Source organism: Notolepis coatsorum (assembly GCF_963971535.1).
Source record: "Notolepis coatsorum genome assembly, chromosome: 5".
Lineage (NCBI taxonomy): Eukaryota > Metazoa > Chordata > Actinopteri > Aulopiformes > Paralepididae > Notolepis > Notolepis coatsorum.
The window spans coordinates 18,246,720-18,267,972 of record NC_140169.1 but is presented as its reverse complement, the minus strand read 5'-3'; the positions used below and the strand labels follow the sequence as shown (position 1 = coordinate 18,267,972).

Sequence of the window (21,253 nt, the reverse complement as noted above, 5' to 3'; positions counted from 1 at the left end):
TCCTACCTGGAGGGGAGAGAACAGATGGTGGAGGTAAACGGTACCCTATCCCCCCTCCCTCCCAGTGAGCTGTGGCGTTCCACAAGGAAGCATACTAGGACCGCTACTGTTCCTAATTTATGCAAATGACATGTCGTCAGCTTGTGACTGCAACTTGTTCCTGTTTGCGGACGACTCAGCCCTGCTGGTCTCTGACAAGAACAAGTTACAGGTTGAAAAAACCCTCAGCTCGGAACTAGGCAAAATCTGCATATGGCTCGCCGATAACAAACTATCATTACACATGGGCAAAACAGAGTCCATTCTCTTCGGTTCAAATAACAAACTCAGCAAGACCGACGGCTTCTCAGTTACAGTGGGTGACAATATTGTCACAAGGAAAGATGAAATTACCTACCTGGGTTCCATCCTAGAGGCTAATCTTTCCTGTGACAAAATGGCATCCAATGTAATAAAAAAAGTCAAAAGTCAGACACTCACAAGTCAAGACACTCTTAAATGCACCAGACACTTTATTATGTATCTGTATGCCTATTGCTAAGCTCCAGGCCATCAGGGAAAACCCCACCGACCCACTATACACAGACTTGGCTGACAGGAGGAGCATGTTCAGTGCTAGGCTCACACTACCCAAATGCAGCACTGAACGGCACAGGAAGTCCTTCATTCCAACAGCCATCAGACTATACAATGCATCACTGTGCCTCACTGCATCACTGAGCACAGAGCGTCAGCTCAATAGTGGCAGGAGGCCGCGACTAGCGGCCTCCAGGCTCCACAACAGGGGGCAGCGACGGCTGCCTGACATTGACCTAGGACTAATAGGAACCCAAGGAGGACAATAACACTACCTGATGCATACTGCACCTTATGTGACACTGTGAATACTGTGAATATATATTTATATTTCAGTTAGTTAGATAGTTAATTATATTGACCAATTTGTTTACACTGCTGTGTTGTTTTTTACTACCTGTACCCCCCTTCCCCCATGCTCAGTATCTTTTACTGTATTTATTTACTGTATATTTTATTTCATTTTTATTCTATTTTACTCTACTCTTATCCTAGGCAACTTGATTTGATTTGTGTTATTATTCTAATTCGTGACCTGTCCTGTCTAAATGTTTAAATGTTGAGCGATTTGCAGTGCCAAATTTCCCACGGGATAATAAAAGTATTTCTATTCTATTCTATTCTATGAGTATTTAGTTTATATATATAGTGTGTATGATTGTTGTTTACCTGTGCACTCACCAAGACTAATTACAATAATTTTTACATTTACATTTAGTCATTTAGTTGAACACTTTTATCCAAAGTGACTTACAAGTTCTGTACAACAGGTCAGCAGGAAGGGCAGAACTCTCGCAGCTAAGTAACTTGAGTGCTACTGTACAGTCTTGACTGCATACTAGTATAGGCAGATTAGCATAGTAGGTAGTAATATAGACAAGGAAGATTACTTAGTAGCAAAGTAAAACATTAATTTCAGATATTGATTGAAGTGTGTTTAAAAAAAATCACAGACCCCGCCCCAGACCAGAGGGGATTGGTCAGATTGTTATGGGCGGGGTTAGCTCCGTTGATGAAGGAGAGCGGCAGCTGTGGATGACAGAGCAGCGCTACAACAGCAGAGGCCGAAGCCAGGAAGACACATCTCTTGATACCGGGCGTTTTGATCCGTGGCAGTGGTATTCATATCTGTGTGAAATGGTGTGACTGATAATCAACGGTGAGTATTTACTTTTGATTATAACACCCGAAGCTTTCAATTGAATATGTTTTGGCAGCAGTTTTGCAACAGACCTGCTATGAGAGCAATTAGCCCCTGGCTAGTGGCTTGCATCGCAGTCACGAAAGGGGCTAGAGAGCAATCTACTGCTGAGACCCTCTTCTTAGCCCCCCCAGCTCAATTATTTGCTTGAAATTCGAATGAAGAATGCACAGTTTGACGTCGAGTTCTCATGCCTTGCGAAGTGAGCAACAGGCTTTAAAGTGACCTGTCAGACTAGTTAACTGATATGCGGGTTGAATGAATGAATGAATGAAAACTTTATTTAACAGATTGCAGAATGGGTACAATACAGTACGGCTCAATACATACAATTGTTAAGGGGATGCAGACCTGAGAAAGACGTTTGTCTTGTTTCCATCAGGGTCCCCCTGGTTAAAGGGTTGAGTCCTGGAATGAAAATATATAAAAATGCTAAACTGAGAGATCCTTCCGTCAAGTATGACTTGGCATATTTGTGACAGGAAGTCTTTACAGCAGCTGGGACAGCAGCGCCTCCTTCAGACAACGTGTCTCCCAAGTTATGCTCTCAACTTTACATGGGTGCTTCCTTTATACCTTATAACAAGATCTGGCCAAATGTCGCTTAACATTTCAAGAGCAACACAGCACTGGTCGAATTCCATCACGCTATCTTGTTATCGCTCATCTGGTGGTAATTAATTATCATTGTAGCGGATCACTCATTGGAGCATATAATTAGCTGTATATGATCCTACAAAGGCAAACTTGGTAGGTTCAAGCAAATAGATTAACGTTGGGCTACTTAAATGGATGAACAATGAAGCAAATTGAGAGTACAACAATTTATCTTTACAATTTCAGTCCCTGCAATATGCACATAACCATCTACTAACTCAGAAATGCAGTAAACAAGATGGTCATGGATATCAGATTCAGGTTAATGCCTCGGCTAGCTTTTTGTGATGAGTTGAACTTTGCCCAGTTGGCACATTGGAATCAATTACAACTAGATAGGTGCGCTCAGTAGAACTGAAATCTCCACCAGGCGGTAGCCAACCAACGTGTTAGGCAGGGCTTAAGTATAGAGGGTGGGGAAAACATAAACCTATGCCTATCCCACTATTATAACTGTACTATACACACTGAGTACTACTATACTGTACTATGTACACACTTTACTATATATAGGGTTGCCACGGTGATGTGGAATTGCCCATGACTAATAAACTCATTAAAACACCGGTATTACAGGTGACACCGTTGTACTGGTTCTGTTTCCTTGTTTCTACACCAGGCAATGTTTTCATCCGTTTTGTTGTTTCTGTTGCTTTCTCTTACACTAGCCTGCAGGTACGTGGTGCGGAGGGTCCGGGCTGCAGTGAGGGGAGGAGCGCAGTCAGACAAGCCCAGCGTCGCATCATGTAGCCAGGCCACAGGTGAGTCCAGCTGGGGGAAGATAAGATATTCCTTTATTGATCCCCTTGGGGAAATTCAGGCATCATAGCAGCATGGGGGAGGGGGGAGGGAGGTACAGGTAGTAGAAGACATGATGCAGGTCGTAAAATGATCGTACAGTGGAGAAGTAAAAATGGAATAAGAAAATAGGCAGTGTAAACAATATAACAATATAATTAACTCTGGGCATGCGCAGAAGGGCAAGTAGGCAGTGTAAAAAGGTCAAGGTGCAAGATGAGGGTATATATATGCCCGCTCTAATTATATTTTCCCTACAATAAATATAGTTGCTACCAAAAAATAAAAATATTGTACTTTTTTTTTTTTTTTTTTTTGGCAATCATAGTCGACCATCCAAATCCTTAGTCGGGGACAGCCCTAATATATATATATATATATATATATATATATATATATATATATATATAATCTAAAAATGCTAAATATATGTTCTGATGAAGTAAGTATACATTATACATGGGGGTGGAACGGTTCACAAAATCTACGGTTTGGTTCGTATCACGGTTTTGGGTTAACTGTTTTCGGTTCGATATATGTTTTTTATTAAAGATTTAACACTCCAAACTAACACACACACACTGTACTATTTCAAAACAACACTGCTCTGTTCATTCTATTTTTAAAATATGTACATTGTCTGTACATTTATTGAGTGCAACTGTGGTGGATTAATGTAATTCGGTGAGTTGGAACTATCTATGGGTTGGGGGGGTCAGCACGGACAATTTAGCGTGTGGTATCTTCGGGACCTTGAGTTGAATCGAGTTGATAACATGCAGTGGAAAAGCGGCAATAGTCCCGGTTGGAGTTCTGTTTCGTTAAGGGGCTCTGCTTGGCATCACCTACTGCACTCCCTCGCGTACGTGCACGCGTACTGAATAACATTCCACAAATATACCTTTAATACCAGTATTAGTCTGACCACACCCCTCATCAGCTTACCTTCATAAGCAGGTGTGTGGTCACCTGCTCTCCTCCTTCTCGCTTTCACCACAAGGAAGTGCCTTCGGTAGTACCCCACTTGACGTGTTGTTAGTTGAAAAGAGTTGTGACTGGTTTACATTGTGCTTAATCTTTTCTTCTCTCACTTTGTTGTATAAGAAAAGGTTTGGGTCATAATGTATTCCGCGGAGAGTAGACCCGCTAGACCTACTCTTCACCACCGGTTCTCCATTCCCGCCTCCGTCGTGCGCTTCGGTGCTGGGCTGTTGCCACTCTCGTGGTTGCCGACCCAGCCCGGGAGACTGCCGGTGGATAGTTTTCCTCACCGACGAGCCGAGGGTTCGGTGCCGTCGCTCCGGCGATGGCCTGATCTCGACTGGTTCCTCTGGTTCTGGGGAATCGCCCGTTGATGAACGGGGGATTGTTTTGGAGCCGGAGGATTTGCGACGCAAACTTTTCGCGTCTGCTCGCTCGCGTCGCAAGATGGTGGCGTGCAGACGCGAACGGCCTGGGTTTAGGGAGTTGCTGGAGACCAGCGAGGATGCGTCCGACTCTGGATTTCTGATGGAAACTGAGGACTTCATGGAAGACGCAGACGGATTCTTGTATGATGGTCCCGTGGAGGAGAGTATCCCTCCTCCGGAGACCCCGGAGGGGGGAGAAATGGCTCCATGGGGCGCCTTGTTCGAGGATGTCGAGGAACCACCTTGGCCTCATCAGCAGGATGCCCTACTGTCGGCCGCATCGGATTGTGGCTCCTTGACCAGTCGCAGCCTGCTGTATGCGAGGGATGCGGGGTCGGTGGAGGAAGGTTCGCAGGGGGAACTGCGGGCCTTGTTTCCCAAGCTCATGGCGGTAGCCGCCACCGCAAACGGTGTGCCGCTGCCATTGCCTGCACCTGTCCCTGATGACCTCATAGGCCATCCCTGGCAGCGTCCCCCAGTGAGAGGGGTGGACGTTGTCTACCCATTTTTCCCATCGATGGGGGCCTATGTTCGTCGGGGTCAGGCGGTGTCCAACATCATGGGACTAACTCCCGCCTACGTACCAGTTACGCGGGTGTCGGGGTTAGTCAAAGGTATGGGGGAGGGCGTGCCTCGGCTTGACAATCCGATGGCCGCGCTCCTCTGTCCGGATATGGTGTGGGAACCCCTATGCAAGCCGGTCCTCCAGGGGAAGTCGGCTAGGCGATTGGCTTATTGGGGTGACCAGTCATTCATCGCTGGTACACAATCGCTGGCTGCGGCGTCTAACATCGCCCACCTGGCTAGATTTGTATCGGGGATAATGACGGGCGGCACGGATCTGAACGAGGTAAAATGCGATCAGATCACCCAGGCTGCGGGAGCTGTCCTGCACCTTTCCCAGGTGCTGGCCATAGCCATGGGGAAAGTGCGCGCCCTGGCCACCCTGGGCCAGCGTCACCTTTGGCTGGAGCAGGCCCGTGTGCCAGAGAAGAAGAGAGCCCCTCTTCTGACGGCCGCCCTCTCCGACGCTGGCCTGTTCGGGATGACCTCAACATGCAGAGAAATGGCAGAGGAGAGATCCATCCTCCAACCCCATTTTCCGCCTCCCGTCCTTGCCGGTGGGGGCAGAAGGCTTCCGCGACGTCGAGCTGTCTCCGTCGCCGCTACCACTGCCTCCGCCGCCGCTGCTGGCCCTGCCAAGAGGGCCAGGGGACGAAACGGCGCTTCAGCCACCGCCGGCCCATCCCAGACCGGAGGAGACGGTAGGGAACGTCGTGTCCAGCAGACTGTAACCTACCGTCCCTCCGGGGCTCCCCGGGGTGGCAAGACTCGAGCGGCGCGAGGTGGCAGACGCCGTTAGGAGTGACTTTTTCCCCTCTGTATCCCCTCTCCTACACCCTTCCCGGCCCCTCTATGATATTGTGCCTTACACTTTATTAGTTTTTAATAAAAAAAAAGTTCCCCGACATAAGGGGGACTGTGTTTTGGCCGAACAAACTGTGTGTTTCTTCATACAAATCATATGGTGGGGTTGTGTATATATGAATCTACCCTGTTTACGTTGGGGGGTGAGTTGTGTTGTGTTACGAGGTTAAGCAAGGTCTGCAACTTACACTCGGTAATAGGTTCTATTTAGCTTGATGCTCCACATGCAATTAGAACTGGTGTTATTCCATTGCTTTAACTAAGTATATGTGTTTTCACAATGCTGTGTTGTTAGTTGCAGTAATGCTCGTACGCACACTTTTCACGGCCTAGCCGTTACTCTCGTTTGGCGTTCTTTCCTATGTATGACATAGGCAACGGGTATGGGATTCACGCACAGGCGACTTGTGTTTTGTTGTAAAACCTTTTACACTTTTTGTGGGTAGCAGGCATTGTATTAGCTTATGCTATGCATTGTTTTCTACCGGAGGTTTTTCAAGATGGCTACGGTTGTGTTTCTGTGTGTAGGGATAAAGGGTGTGTTTTCGGGAGGGGGTGTCGAATAAACCCCTCCTTTTTCCCACTTGATTGGTTTAGGGGATTTTTGATCTTTTCTGCTGAGCCAGTCAGGGCCAAGCCAGGGCTTGACAGGGGGGGGGGGGGGGAAGGGGTATTCTACCGACTCCTGTTATGACAGGATCCGGTGGGTTTTCCCCGCCCGTTGTAGCGTTGTTGCTATGGCGACGCCTTCCATGAGCTGGTGTCTTAAAGATGTCGAGGTTGGGCGCAGGGCTTACAGGCCTGCTGCGCCCGGTTTATGTGTCAAACTTGAGTCTATTGGTCACGTGTCTCACAGTTTACATATCTTTTTTCTTGACCGTAGTCTCATGTGGGAAGGTGTTTCTGGGAGGGTCTGGTCTTACACTCTGATTGTAAGGAGTGACTGGATTAAAATCATGTGAAAAACAGGGTTTTTACTCCCAGCTGTGCAGTTGGGTCATACGGGTGATGCCTTTTCTTTATTTTTATAAAGAGTTGAATGTGTCTTGATGGATTGGAAATGAGGGTCCCTGATGGAAACAAGACTAACGTCTTTCTCAGGTCTGCCTCCCCTTATCTTTTTGTGTGTATTCCTGTACTGCAGTCTGTTGGGTAAATTTTTTCATTCATTCATTCATGGAGTTGATTGCATCTCGCCCCTCTTGTCGTTTCCCTGGGCGTCTTGGGGATTCAATATGGTGGTCTAAACGGCCTATTGTTGATGTGGGTATGTCCAAACGCACACATAGTGCTGGCTCAGGATGTGCTTTTGGGCCGTTGGCTGACTGGCGCGCCTTGTTTGCTTGGGTGAAACAGCGTTTTTATGGAGCAATTGGGATGGGGGTTTTTCCTCTTCCGACATCCTGTGTGTTGTCGATGGGTTCCCGTTCATGTCAGGGGATGATGACGGAATGGGTCTGGACATATGGGGAAGGGTCTCACGCCCTAGGGGTGGGCCACCGGACGCGGTTCATACCGACACGTCTGGGTGGCGCCTTCTTTTTTGTGTTGGGATCAAACGCGCATATCTGCCCCTTCTCCTGGGGTTGGCAGGTCGGCGTGATTAGGGCACGGGACTGGTTCTGGTCGCGCTGGTCCAGATCAGTTGCACCCGTTGTCCGCTGGGGATGCAGATCTGCTGTTCTGGTACCCTGAGGGACTTGGGATTTTTTCAGGGGGAAAAATGCTAGGTCGATCCGGGTGTCACAGGGTTGAGCGTTATGGGACCCTTGTTGGGTGCGTTGTATTCTGCACTGTCGTAATGGCTTACGGCCGTGCTGACCTGTACGCGTCCGATCTCGTCGGATCTCGGCCGCTGTACGGGTTGGTCTTGGTTGGTACTTGGTTGGGTGACCTCCTGGGAATACCGAGTGCGGGGTGCTGGTGCTGGTCTTCCATTTTTACGCTCTTCTCTTGCGTTTTGGCGCTAAGGAGCCTGTTGGGTGGTTTTAACCTCCTCGGGGGACCCTGTGCTCCCCGTATCACCGGGCCCGGTCCGGGGTGATGCTCGTTGACCCGTAGGCCCGGGATAGCCCTGTTGGGAACCGGAACGCGGGCTGCGGCGGTGCCGCAGATGTGTTTTGGGGTTTCTTTCCTGAGGGGTTATGGGACCAACCGTTGCATGGGGTGATGCCTGGGTGGTTGGTTCTCTGGTGTGTTGCTGCAGTGTCAACTCCCGGTTCTCCGGTTGAGGGTGCCCCTGCACGTTCATGACGTCTGCCGATCGTATGGGCTTTTTCTGTGGGCAGCTGTCAGGGGCCGAGTGGTCTACGGATCCCACTTCTGACGTGCTGTTTGAAAGCTTGGTTATGCGACAACGCCAGCATACGCCCCTTCCGCCGGGGCGGCTGTTTTCGGCTGTCCTTTCTGGCGCCTGCCTCGTCCGCAGTTTCCAGGCTTGGGTTGACAGCCTGTTGCCTGGTCTTTTTCCCCGGTGCACTGCCTGCTTCCGTTGGTTAACTCTTGTGTGTTATGACCATGCTGTCTGCCTGTTGCAGGGCCTGTGTTCCAGGCGGTGTGCTGTTGGGGAGGACAGGGCCCGCTCGGCTGAGGGGCCTTTGTCCGAATACGCTGGCGATGTGGGGGGCGGGGTCACTAGGTGCCCCCCTGGTGGGGTCTTGATGCTGGCATCATGGACTTCTCCGGGCCCCCATTCCAGGGAGTCCAGTCCTTTTGGTGGGTCTGGGTCTTCCTTCGCGCTCCGCTGCTACGGCCTTGCCACGGGGTTGGGTTTGCCCTTGACCCCGTGATTCTGGGGGCAGTGACGAGGTTGTTCCTACGTTCGTTCCCGGGTGGCATGCGGGTTGTGCGTGGGTGTAGTCGTGGGGTCAAGCCACGGTCTGCTCACCCTGTGCGTTGGGTTGCTTGAGTGCCTCTTCGCACGGTCGGGTCCGTCGCCCTCCCGTGAAGCCCCTAATAGGGGGGATGCCCTCCATTCGGGGGGGCTCGGCCCTCCCTGTTCTGATGGTTGTGGGGGGCTGTCAGCGGGGTGTATTTGTCAGCCAGCGGCTCTGCTTGGCCTCCCTTGTGCAGTAGGTGATGCCAAGCAGAGCCCCTTAACGAAACAACGTTAGGTTATGGCTATAACCAAGTTCTGTTAGTTAGGGGTGACGCTTGGCATCAGACGGCCGCTGCAGCCCTTGACCTCACCTTGTGGTGAAAGCTTGGGAAGGAGGAGAGCAGGTGACCACACACCTGCTTATGAAGGTAAGCTGATGAGTGGTGTGGTCAGACTAATACTGGTATTAAAGGTATATTTGTGGAATGTTATTCAGTACGCGTGCACGTACGCGAGGGAGTGCAGTAGGTGATGCCAAGCGTCACCCCTAACTAACAGAACTTGGTTATAGCCATAACCTAACGTTAGTAAACACAGTTGTATGTTAGCCTTCTTGGATGTTGAATAAATGCCTATTGTAACTGAGGGGTACAATTCCCTGACTGTATTAATCAAGTACTGATATCATTGAATCACTACCGACTTGTACATTACTGGCCAACACCGTACAAAGGTATTCTAGATGACGACACTCGCACAATAACAGGTTTTCCACACAAAATACTCGGTTAGAATATTTATTACATAAAAGGGAGATATTAGATTACATCACTTTGGTCAATTGCGCTTATAAGGCAAATAGAATGTGCATAGGTAATCAATAGTAAATATTAAGGATGATCTCTATGGTGCTCTGGGAAAGGGGGGTACTACCGGTTGTAAGCCAGCAGAGGGGGCCAAAGCTCTATGCAAGTCAATGGTTCACGGGGGCAATATCACCCCTGGAGCAGTGGGGATAGGCAACCTGGTCCCAGGATGCGCGCCGTGTAGGTGAGAGCCGTGGAGTCTCTGCTCCGGCAGAGACGGGCTCGAGTGGAGGTCCTCACGGTAGATGTGTAGTTCCCACAGCAGCAGCGGGGCAGACGGTTCTGCTCCAGCCGCCACAGTCAAAGCACTGAAGAATAATCCTTGCCGGAAAAGTGGCTCTGCTGGCGGGGTAAATCCTCCGTGTTGCGCGGTAGTGCGCGGTGGTTCAGAGTTGAACTTGACGTTGGTCTATCCTATTTGCACGCGGCTATAAGTGCTCTGTATAGACGCACAATTACTCCCTTCACGTGGTCTTTGACTCGTAATGAAGGCTTTTACTAGTAAATAGCGAACGGTACCTTGAACAAAGGTAATAGGATAACACGATTCTATCTTGGGCGATACGAGCCCTACTCTGCACCACACGTTGCGTAGTGGGTGAGGCTTTACTCGGTAACTGAACCAGACTGAACTGAAGGCGAACTGAAGAGGAACTGCAAGGGGGGTTCTACATTTCTTGCGCCATATATATATCCACGGTGGACAAATAGTGCCTATCTCATTTCTGTCGCCTCTCGGTCTCGTAGCCGTGGGCGAAAGCGGGCATGTTAAGACAAGTCCCGGCGGCAGCTTTCAAGTCAGCTCGAGGGGGCAAGGCTTTACTCGGTACCTGGCGCCATGGGATCGCTTCCAATAGAGGAATGAATATTATGGTCTGTCCTGCTAGACTAAAGGGATATTCCGTGCATATTGTACAAGGAATATAAAGGGGATATCAAACGACATACAAATATTATACATGGGATCTCAGGCAATAAATATATATATTCGGTTTAATCTGACCCTTTGTAACACCTATCATTGTCTTTCAACACCCCGCCTCTCAGACTCCCATTTTCTCCTCTGCTAGCTAGTAGCTACGGTAACATTTCAGTGGCTGTATTAGAGCTGGCGGGCTACCAGGCTAATGTTGTGTTGTACAAACCGGGCTACCAGGCTAACGTTGTGTTGTACAAACCGTGCTAACGTTATGGCAAGATAACATAACAAACACTCAGCAGAGTTGGAATGAGAGAGCACGTGTGTGTGTGACTTACTAAGTGTAGTAGACTCGAGACGATGGAGCCCCGCTACCAGTGGCGGCTCGCCACTAGGGGCGCTCGGGCGCCGCCCCCCCCTGGTTAAATGAGAGAAGAACAAGAGAAATTATTTTTGTTTTATAGCCCTATAAATAATATAAACATGTTTAAAATTAATCATATTTACTCATTTTAAGTTTGTGTTTCCAATGCACAATATAACGTTAATATATCAAATATAAATACTCGTTTTCCTGAACAGGAAGTGACTCACTCCTGCCGCATTTCTCCTAGCCGTATTTCTCGGCCCGGGCTAGACGCAATAGCGCTCTGAGTGCGCGTCACTGTTTCATCGCTGTATCCGTCGCAGCCAATCAGTGCGTAACGCGCTGTGCGTTGAAATATTATGTTTATGATGGAAGCTGGGCACGATTTGAAGCTGTCTAAGCAGCAGCGTCTATAATTTTTTTCCGTAGCCGCATTTAGCGGAGACGCTCTCTCTGATTGGCCAACGCCAGTTTCTAGGTTGGTAGTAGGGGTGGACGGTATGGTCTAAAATTTATATCACGGTATAATTTGAAGCATAGACGGTAACGGTATATATCACGGTATCATCGTTTTTGATACAATTTTTTTTTTTTGTATATATATATATATATTTTTTTTTTATAAAATATATATATTATATAATTAGACTTGTACTTGTATTATCTGCGAGACATCGCCACCACGCAACAAGTTCCACTGTCTGTGTGTACTCTAGTAGCCTCCAGCTACGGCCAGGATTCTCCGGAGCTGCACCTGGACCTATACTCGAGTAGCCTCGAGCAGAGCTACGGCCAGGATTCTCCGGCGCTGCACCTGGACCCTGTTGTATTGATATAACGTTAGCAAGCCCTCAGCTCGAATACGCATCGAATCAGTGTTATAAGACATTGATATCAGGAGCTAACTGTAGCTACTGCATATATAACGTTAATACAACGCCTCAGTGAATTATTTAGTTCAATGGGACATTTCGTTTTGAACGGTGAACTAACTTGCGTTAACGTGAGCTAACAGGTAGCATACACATCTCTAGTACTAGACTTTGTGGAGCGTTTGTTGATGTCAGGAGCTATCGGTAGCTGGCCGACTAGATACCGTTCGGTTAGACAATGCCCCATCATGTATTAAACTAAAAGTGAATAGTTGACTGGGTCATTTTGTAACGGTAGCTAAGCTAACGTTAGCTCAGGGAGACGCCGACAGCTCCTGTGTCCCGTCCCACTAGACTACTAGACCCGTGTTTACATGCGTGCGGTAGGGGCTGGCACGCCCACTGCGCGAAGCCTCCTAAATAACTTTTTCCAGTTCGCACATATCTATTATCTATGACTAATTCTATCTATTTTTAGGGGCAAATGCGAGTGAAATAGTCGCGCTGTGGTTACATGACATCATTGCTATTTTAGAGCTGCACTACCGGTTACACGGTATATTCAAAATCCATACCGTAGAGCAAATTCATACCGTTTATACCGTATACCGTTTATACCGTCCACCCCTAGTTGGTAGACTGTGTTGTTGTGATGCAGCTATTTGTCTTAGAGCGTGACGGCAAGTTCTTTCGACGGTTAAGCTTAGGCACTCTTTCAAAGTTGGTTAAGGTTAGAGTTTGTCTTAGAGCAGGGCGATAGAACGCCAGGTAGTTTGCAGTAGGGCTGGGCGATATGGAAAAAAATCATATCGCGATAACGATATGATAATTTTATTTTATTTCTCGATATCGATAATTATCGAATTGTTATAAGTATACATTTTTTTTTTCTTTTTTTTTAACAACAGATGTATGTTTATTTTGCAGCAATTCTTTGTCATTGCCGCCATCTTTAGTGTTACATCCCCTCACACTCCAGTTCTCAGGCTGCAGCTGGTTTAAAAGCTAAAGTAAACCGGCTTCTCTGCTGGCTGTGGCTCTCGAGGAGTTGAACAGTTCTGGCTCTGCTAGTTTATTTTCGATCTTTTGGCGCTTTTTTGGTGGACAAACCACCGCACATGTGCACTGTGACTCGTGACTGGAGTCTAGTTCTGCTAGCACACATAGCCTACTGTGTACAGACGGTTTCAAAATGTATTTTAAATTATAAAGCAAACAAAATAAATGGACAAGAGAAAAAGAAATCTGAATTTGGTCAGTATTGTCATTTGGACAAGCAAAGCCATTACTTTAAGTTGCAGGCAAGAAAGACAAGTCTGTCCACTGTCTCTGGTTTTAAAACTGCCCTGTTGCAGGTTAAAAAAAAAAAAAAACGATTTTTCGATTTTTTTTTTTATTTCGATATCGATTATTAAAATATATCGCAATATTTATCGTTATCGTTATATCGCCCAGCCCTAGTTTGCAGGCTGTTTGACGAGGAAATGGGCAAAGACACAGCTCTTCACAGTACTTGTTGGTTAACAACAAGCTATATATGGATGCAGTGTGGACAACTGGACATGCATGGACAATGGACATCAACACAGTCTGGACAGTGGAGTGGATATACTTTATCAAGCCCTTCTGCCTGCTGGACCACTGTGCGTTTCAACTTAACAAGGTATCAATTTCCACTGTTACGCAGACGACACCCAGCTCTATGTTTCCTCCAAACCCACTTCCACCCTCCCTCCCTCTTCCCTCTGTGCCTGTCTACAGGAAATCAAATCCTGGTTCACCTCAAATTTCCTGAAATTAAACAGTGGCAAAACAGAGGTAGTCCTCATTGGCTCCAAGTCCACACTCACCAAGCACCCCAGTTTCACCCTCACCATAGACAACTCCTTGGTTTCCCCTTCCCCCCAGGTCAAGAGTCTGGGTGTCGTCCTCGACAGCACCCTATCATTCCATTCCCACATTAATAACATCATCCGGTCCGCCTACTTCCACCTTCGCAACATCAACCGCCTCCGCCCTTCACTCACTCCCAACAGCGCCGCAATCCTGGTCCACGCCCTCGTCACTTCCCGCTTAGATTACTGCAACTCCCTTCTCTTTGGTCTTCCCCACAAACTCCTCCATAAGCTCCAACTGGTCCAGAACGCTGCTGCCCGTATAATCACCTGAACCCCTGTCATCAGTCACATCACCCCCGTCCTACGCCAACTACACTGGCTTCCCATTAAACTCTGCATAGTCTACAAGATCCTCCTCCATACAAGGCCATACACAACCTCGCCCCTCCATACCTGTCCGACCTCCTTCATATTAACATTTCCACCCGGTCCCTCAGGTCTGCCTCCTCCATCAACCTGACCATCCCCCCAGCCCGTCTGTCCACCATGGGGTCAAGAGCCTTCAGCTGCTCTGCCCCCCGCCTCTGGAACTCCCTCCCCCCCGACATCAGGAACATTGACTCCATCATTTCTTTTAAAACCCACCTCAAAACCCACCTTTTTAGGCAGGCGTATGTCTGATTTTAATTTTGTCTGTTTTTATATATTTTAATTTTTATTTTAATGAACTGTGATTATGAATTTAACTGTTTTTAAATTGTTGTACGGCGACCTTGTGTGCCTTGAAAGGCGCCTTATAAATAGAATGCATTATTATTATAGTTGCGATCTCGCTCTCTCGCTCTCTCTCTCTCTCTCTCTCTTTCTCACTCTCTCTCTGATTGTGTAGGGCATATTGGAAGCGTGGCTGCATTTGACTGACTGTGATCATATTGATTGATGGCAATGGTGATAGTTAAATATTAATTATTACATGGCGTTTTCACATTCGCCGAAATGCTTGCTTGTGATTGGTCAATAGCCCCCCGACAGCGGTCATTATTTTTCAATAATGACTGCTGTTTTTTCAATAATGACCACTGTGCGCAGCTGTTCGCAATCAAGCCCACTGACACACACTGTTTCAGTGCAATTAGACACTGCCGGTGTTCTGCTGCCGGCGATGACAGGGGGCGGAGCGACGAGCGGAGCCAGAACGCAGCCAGAACCAGTGTTGCGAGTCGATGTAAAATGAATTAGGTATATTGTTAGTAAGTTGGCCATGTAATAAGCGGGATAATGTATAGCTATACTCGGTCATTGTCGCAAAATAATTGACCTTCACTGACGTTTAAAACACCTCGCCGAAGCGGCTCGGTATTTTAAACTACGTGTCGGTCAATTATTTTGCGACAATGACCTCGTAGCTATACATTATCCCTTACATAATGCGTGGTACATGTTTGCAAAATGTTTGGTCTAGCGCCCCCCATGGCGAAGAATGTACGGGCCGCCACTGCCCGCTACACCATGATAGATGGAGCGGTGCGAGCCCATTTAGAATTTTGTAAGTGAGGAGCAGCACTTTAAAGTAGAGTTGTTCCGATACCGATACCAGTATCGGAAAAGCCGCCGATACTGGCTAAAATGCTGGTATCGGTATCGGCGAGTACCCTCTAATGCTGCGCTCCGATACCATATGACGTAATTTATCAACAACACTGTGGTCTGTTGAGTAAGCATTATAAAACAAACGTGTGCTTAATCGATTAAAGTGTCAATGCCATTTGTCATTTTAACAGCAGATACTTTCTTAAATGTCATCGTCCCGACAGAGCGGTGTTGACGGGGAGCTCATGGGTTCGCTTGGTGGCTGGTGTTATTAGCATTGAACAGCTAACCGAAAGCTAGCTTTAACATTACCTTGGCTAAAGTTGGGGCTATTCATATAATCCAGCAATAATGGCTGCAGACCTGCAAGCAAAGTACAGCAAGTTGGCAAAGGAGTATTCGTTAAATCACTGTCACCAGTAACGTTACAGTCTTTTCATATACCGACAGCTCATGCTATGCTAACTTAGCTCACGTTGGTGTCGTCATTGAGACCACCTCGCGTACACAATTAATGACATGTTGCGGACAGCCATATCGGTGACAATGTTTAGCTTTTAGTGCCAAATGATAAGAGTCTGAGGCGGAGTCTCAAAAGAGAATGTTGAATATTTATTGTGCAAAAATCACAACAGATCGACTGCTACTGAAACGGAGCCTTGTAGACAGACTGAGGTAGGGTATATCTGCAGAGCCAGTGGGTAGCGAGTGCAGCAACGTATAATGTCCGTGTGGATCATTGGAGTAGGGTATATCTGCAGTGCTGAAGCCCCATACTCATTGATTAATGATACTAATACAAATCTATACAATCACCTGTTGTTGAATAAATACCATTACTTTCTAGTTATTACAAAAAAACAGTATATATAAAACAGTATTTGTTAAAAAAAAATATATATATATATTTATAAAAAATTTATATAATATCGTTTTTTTTTTTTTTTATGTATGCACTGGTATCGGATAAGTATCGGTATCGGCCGATACCCAAAGCTTAGGTATCGGAATCGGATCGGAAAGGAAAAAATTGTATCGGAACATCTCTACTTTAAAGTCAGATCTGGCCTGGATGGGAAACCAGTGTAGGGAGGACAGAATTGGTGCGATATGATCAAATCTTCTAGTTTTAGTTAGTATCCGTGCAGCTGCATTTTGCACGAGTTGAAGATTTTTATGAGACAAATGCATGAATTAGGGTTTCAGCGTCGGCCAGAGTTAGTTAATGGGGTGAATTTTTGGAATATTACAGAGATGGAAGAAGGCCATTTTGGTGAAATTTTTAATATGTGCATTAAATGAGGGGGAGGAATAAAAAATTACTCTTAAGTTTATGTCATCTTTCTATAATTATGAGTCTAACAGACTCCTTTGAATTGATCCAGTATTGAACGAGCTTCAGGTGGCTTCTGTGAACTGGGCTGCGATTTGATGTTTTGGGTTCCTCCTCGTACTTGCCTAACTGAGTTAGCCGGATAATTTTCAGCATAGCTTGACTTAAGCCAGACCTTTCCGTTCCCCGACGCAGGGTTTAGTTCAGTTAGCTCGATAACCTGCATGGCCACACCCTCGCAAAGAAATGCAGCTCGCTTCCTGAAATAATTCTCAGTCTAGATCCCATTATACCATTCTGAATTATGTTTTTCTGCTTTGTTTTTTTAGAGGGAGCTTTTGAAATGTAAAATAATATACCTAAAATGCTGATAATAAATCATATTCAGCCTATAGATTTACTTTGTCCTAAATAATGCACGTCATATTGATACGGCGCTCGGTCGCGATACACACTGGTTATTTTAATAACTGCTCATTGCAAATGTGAATCCTGCAGGGATATTTAATTAATGAATATCGGGCGTTTGGCTCTGATTCGTTTCATATTCTCCGCTGTTGATGTATTTGCTTAACGGAGCACCGGATTGTGTTTCATTCAAGCATAAATTGAAGCGTCTTCATGCGTGGACTGTGGATATGAATTACGAGGAATCTGAATCTGTGAATTGTATCACTGTCACTCGCACGTTATTGTGATATTGTAACTGGGATTAAAATGTCTGAGATGTGCTGTTTGACAGATTTGAGAGATTTAATGAGCCGTTGACGTTTTGACGAATGCATTTGAGAATGCATTTAAAGCACTGTTATCCGATGATGCACATGAGGTGTCACTGGTATAAACCAAAGGTTAATCAATTCAATGCATGTATGGATGATGTCCGAAACAGATTCAAACCTGATTAATAGTGAAACTGTATAGCCTCTCTGACACCGTTATTTCGGGGGTCGTGCCTTGAAAACTGTTTATATATAAAGTACATGATACCTAAGCCGAGCGCATACAGTACAGATATCCTAATAAGTATCTATTAATTCGTATCAATTAGATACTCTTTGGGCTTGTTTGTATCTACTTATTCTGAAAGTTGAACAAATTATTTTCGCTAGCAAGATCTCATTCGATTATTCATTCCATTAAGCCTACTGCCAGCAGGCACATTTAAAGAAATATAATTTGATTGGGGTAATGAGGGATTTAACATTAGCCTATAGATTATGCATTTAGCTTGTCGGCGAGGCTATTGAGCCGTACTGTATTGTACCCATTCTGCAATCTGTTAATAAAGTTTTAAATCAATCAATCAATGCCGTTAGAAAATCAGGATTTCTGCGATCGACACCGGCCTTTTCAGGTGAGGCGGCCGCTCGCAATTATCCTGAGTATCAAGTCTGGTTCGAATTAATGAGACTGAATCAGTGTTCGAGGAACAGGGAAAGCCTGGATTCAAACATCGGGTTAATTGAATCTGGATAATGGGACTTTTGATCGACTTAGTTGAACCAGGTACGGGGAATAGGGTTCCCCTTAACAATTGTATGTATTGAGCTGTACTGTACTGTACCCATTCTGCAATCTGTTAATACACTTTTCAATCAATCAATTTCAGTCAATGTCCCTCAAAGAGCTTGTTTTTGACACAGACACGCTCGGATTGTTAGGAGAGGAGTCTTCTATCAACAATATCGATCCAGTCCTAACCCCAACTAGAAGTCTTGCCAACACTGTTTGCCTCATCTTCAGAACGCATTGCCAGCAGTGGAGGAGGCGCTGTGATGCTGCTGTTGTATTATAAATATGACAAACATTTGGCAGCACAAACATGGCCTTGCTATATGAAGAGAAGAAGATTGTCGATGTACACAAGGCAATTGAAACATTCTCTCTTTGTCTTTCTCCCCCTTCCTAGCGGGAAAGGAAGAGAGTATGCAGGGGAATGGACTGGGAGCAGAGCCAGGCTTTCAGCCCGTACCAACGCAGCCAGCTCCAGACCTGACGGTGCAACAGAGAGGCTCCTGAGGCTGAGAGCGGGAGGGCAAGAGAGGGGATGGATAGGTGATTACACATCTGAACCATACACATTCTCCACTTCATTACAGAGAGTCGGGATGTTCAGAGATCTTTTGTTTAGCTACACATATGCTCAGTTGACAATCCGGTTGGAGCGCACATCTCCTCCACGCCAATGATACACACACATCTGTGCTCATCTCATCTGGTTCATATAGAAAATGCACGCACGCACATGCACGCACACTCGCACACATACACTGATGCACATAAACAAACCTCCAATGGACCTATCCTAAACTCCTCTCCTAAACCCCTCTTTTGTGCCCATCTCTCAGTTCGCTTCATGTTGCTCCGTCAAAGGTCATGAGGAAGAAGGGACCGTAGCATTCGGCAGAGAGAATGAACGTCTGACGCACCAATTCCCCAATGGAGGAACTGCTCAGGCCGGATAGCTGATCAAAGCATCTGCTGATGATACTGTCCTCGTTATTAATTCATGTTGTCATTCATTGACTTGTTCTTCTTTATTGACTGTATGAATTTCAATAATAAATATTATTTTGATTTACTGTTATCGATTTTGTCTGTGACAGAATGTGTGCATGTTGGCAACACATCGTCAGCCTAATCTGACGCGTCTGCCTAAAGTAACGTTTATTTGTGTAGCACCTTTGACAGATACAAAATCACAAGGTGCTTCACAGAATTAAAGGCAAAAAGCAATAAAACACAACTCTGTAGCTAACGGTACCTAGTAAGAGCAGATTAGATACTATATCTATTTCTGTACATATCCTTCTCTTCAGGGGCGTAGCTGGGGGGGGGGGGGGGGTAGTTTAGGATGATTCCAAGGGCCCAGCACTGGGGGGCCCCAAACATTTTTTATTTTTTTTTTACTAGACATCACTCGGGTGTATTATTGATGCTCTCATTGATACTATGTTTGTTTCTGCTGAAGTGTGTGTGAGATATATAGAGAGAGGGGGGGGCTTTGGTAGACTATTGCATTGGTCCATTCATTGAAGATGAACGCAATGCGACATCCTTTACTAGGCTCACCCACCAACAGTGCAGGTGCTGAACTGCTGATCCGAATGTATAGGTAAAAACCATATGTGTTTTCATCAATAAAAAAATTGCCAAAAAAAATTCCGCTCGCGTGCTCACATTCACTGGGGGCCTACAAATACATTCTTTCATGGGGCCCAGAATCTGGAGCTACACCCCTGCTTCTCTTAGTAGTTATGCTACTGGCCAGTATGACTTATAAACGTGACATTGAGCAACACAAACAGGCTAAACGCCGGAGAGACACGCAGGACTATGAATCCAATAGGGTTTACCCTTGGCTTTCACAGACTTTCATACACACACGTATGCACAGGCAAGCACACCAGGCTGGGGCTCGGCCCTATCCTGGCTCTTCCTCCTCTGCTCTGAGCTCCGATGAGACACAACCAGGACCTGAAAGGTTCGGCCCTTACACGAGGAGCCGGAAGGTTTTTCAGCCAGGCTCCTCCCCTACCAGGGAGAGGAGGCATAGGAAGACCCGACGAGGCAAGAGAGCTTCCAACCCGAAGACGCAGGGGGAGGCGGCAAACGGTCAACATTTCAGAGGTAGACCTCAGTGACTCCCAATGTAAACTACTGTCAAAAGGACTTTCTTTTGTACCATCTCGTAAGGTGGACGGTTTCACTACAAAGGTTGAATTGTTTAAGTTTTTTAGGAACATTAAGCTTAAAGCTTTTTATTCTAGAGATGTCGACAAAAATATTGTTTATTCTACTCCTGGAAGCACAGTGCTGCCAGAAGTCAGTTCATTGGACACGGCTGATAGACCATTTAAAACACTGTTCAAGCCTCGTAGCACGTTCACTCCACAGATTAATCATGCATCAGTTGACACATTTTGTAGACTAGTTGAGGATGAAGTTATGCTTCTATATGAGAAAAGTAATGAAACTAGATTATTCCCTAATCTGCTTGAGTCAGAGAGACTAGCACTTAAGGAATTGATGCAGTTAGATAATCTGGTGTACAGGAAGGCCGATAAAGGCTCTGCCTTAGTGGTGCAGAATAAGAGTTCCTATGTTGCTGAAATAAATAGACAATTAGCAGACGTGTATATTCCTTTAAGCACAGATCCAACTGTTCGGTTCTCTTTTGAGATCAAAGAGGTTCTAAAGCGGCTTCTTAAGGAGGGTGATATTTCTGAGAAGGAATTTAAGTTCATGGTGAATGATAACCCAGTAAGACCTATTATTTACACTTTGCCCAAAATTCACAAGGATCTTCATAACCCACCAGGTCGACCTATTGTGGCTGGTATCGGGTCACTTACAGAACCTCTCAAAATGTGTTGACTCACACCTTAAAGAATTGGCTGCAGCACAACCTGGTTATTTAAAGGACACTACCGACTTTCTAAGTAAGCTGTATGAGTGCAGTATAGAAGCTACCGATATTTTGTGTACTATGGATGTTTCTAGTTTATATCCTAGCATCCCACATATTGATGGGTTAAGTGCATGTAGATATTATTTGGATCAGAGAATAGAGCTACA

General features: G+C 46.1%; 1 long non-coding RNA gene across 1 annotated transcript; it reads left to right on the top strand.

The window, feature by feature from the left end:
• Window positions 1–1,596: 1,596 nt before the first annotated feature.
• On the top strand, window positions 1,597–19,262 carry LOC311229066. Its single transcript, XR_014619726.1, has 4 exons — window positions 1,597–1,735; window positions 3,103–3,195; window positions 18,585–18,730; window positions 19,024–19,262. It is a non-coding gene; the product is annotated as an uncharacterized lncRNA (long non-coding RNA).
• Window positions 19,263–21,253: the final 1,991 nt, after the last annotated feature.